This window comes from Tupaia chinensis, unplaced genomic scaffold, assembly GCF_000334495.1.
Source record: "Tupaia chinensis unplaced genomic scaffold, TupChi_1.0 Scaffold138921_1, whole genome shotgun sequence".
NCBI lineage: Eukaryota > Metazoa > Chordata > Mammalia > Scandentia > Tupaiidae > Tupaia > Tupaia belangeri.
Window position 1 is genome coordinate 539,952 of NW_006198812.1, and position 2,322 is coordinate 542,273.

The following is a 2,322-nucleotide window of genomic DNA, read 5'->3' on the forward strand; positions in this document are numbered from 1 at the left end:
AAGAAAATGTTCCCCCAAAGCAAAGTTCCCTAGGGTGTTAAACTTTTTTTGTTTTTTGAACTCTGTAGGAATACAACCTATATAGATATTTAATTATTGTTACTAGGTCTTAATATGTTCTACGTACACCTCAACTCCTTAAGATCTAGTTTAAATAAAAAGCCAACAATATTTAAAAGCTGACTGATTAAAATATGTCTAGTAAAAAGACTGGAAGGAACTGAACAGAAAAAAACAAAAAGGAGCATCCAACTTAATGGAGGCTTTAAAACACACTCTAACGCAGGAGGGAAATTAGTTACCTGAATGCAAGTGTAGAAATCATTCTAAAATGTCAACATTATAGGCTGGCTTCCAGGTGCTTCCAAGTCTTATATTTCTCTAATTCTACAATGGCTTTTATTGGCTGCTTCATCCACTTAATGAAGACATAAGTGTTCAGTGTTGTTCACGATTCTGCAGCTACAAGACTGCCTTGTATAGTTTGGAGGTCTGTTTCTGAGAAATGGGAGTGCTAAATGAAACGAGTCAAACCTATCTCAGTTCTCATGAGCTATGCCTTCTGACAGCATAGACAGGTCTTTGTCTCCTGGGTGTTCTCTAGCACCCCCATGAGGTGGTTCGGGCCATCTCTGGAGTGTAATTTCATCCACTCAGCAGAAGTTCACCCCACCTGGAGTTACGGAAAACTTGCGTTTTTACATTCAACGTGTTACCTCAACCATCAAAATACTCTGGAGTTGGTTTATCCTTTGGAAAACCATTTACTGCAAATCAAAAAATTGTTAGAGGAAAAGGATGTTAATGACACAGAGACCAGAGAAACGTAAACAAAACTTAAGATGCTGGCTGGCACTGCTCAACCTGCAGAAGGGGCAAATGGAGGGAGGTGCTTGTTGGAGAACAGCCCTCAGACTTCATTCTGACCAACGCCATAACCATCGGTGCCATTTGCGGGTCTAAACAGGAAGATTCATTTGTCAGAAGAGCAAGGACATAGCTCTCATGGTGGGAACGAAAATTAATGTCAAATTATTCAACAAAACTCCTTCCACCACCACCATTGCAACACAATATTTTCTTTCTCTATTTATTTATTTTTTCCCCCAGAACATGAAGTCTAAACTCTTCTGAGTCAGTATTCTATTTATAGGGACAACACGCAATTGGAAACACTGGCATTATAAGTAGCATATTTTACTGTATGGTCTACTTCTAGATAAGCCACTCATAAAACCATCTATCCACAGTTACATTTCCAGCTGAAGAGGATTTAACACCACTGCAACCTCCTCTACACAGTTGCTTCTCAGACTCAGAACCCTTTTCCAGAAATAGATACTAGAGTCAGTGAGCAGGGTCAGTCCACCAGAAAGCAAGCTCCAAATGCGAGAAGGTATCCTTTCTCTCATTTTGAAGATAAGGCATTGATATGACATTGTTGACCATGATAAAAGGGTCTTCACATTCAATCCATTACCGTATGAATCAGTAACTGCAATATTTGGTATTTACCCAAATTAGTTGAAAACTTACATCCACACAAAAACCTGCACATGAATATTTATAGCAGCATTATTCATAATTGCCAGAACTTGGAAGCAATCAAGATGTCCTTCAGCACGTGAATGGATCCAAATTTTGGCATCTCTCGACAATGGACTATTACTCAAGGATAAAAAGAAATGAGCTATTCAAGCATGAAAAAACACTGAGGAATCGTAAATGTATATTGCGAAGTGAAAGAAGACACTCTGAAAAAGATTACGTGCTATGTAAGTCCCACTGTCCACATGGCACTCTGGAAAAGGCAAGACTGGAGACGGTAAGAAGAGCAGTGGTTGCAGGAGGTAGGGGGAGGGAGGGGTACATGGGCAGAGTGCAGAACATTTCCAGGGCAGGAAACTCTTCTGTACGGTCCTGTGGGGTTAGATCTATGGCATAGCATTCCAGTGGCATACATTGGTCCAAACCCACAGAGTGTACACCAACAGTGTCTGCTAATGTAAACGACAGGCTCTGGGTGATAATGACGCGTCAGTGTGGGCTCATCAGTTAGAGAAATGCACCACTCTGGTGGGGGAGTCTGTGTGATAAGGGGGAGGGGGTACGGAATTTTGTTGTGAACCTAAAACTGCTCTCTCTAGATAAATCGATGAAAAAAGGTCTAGTATAGTTAAAAATATATAGAGAGAGGAAGCAAAGTGAAAGCAAATATTTGAGTTAAATATCAGTGGTCAGCCCCTGAGAAACTTAGAGCAGTCAGAAATGTCGGCTTTAATGTCTGTGATACTCGGCAGATCACTTTCCTCAGCGTCCTAT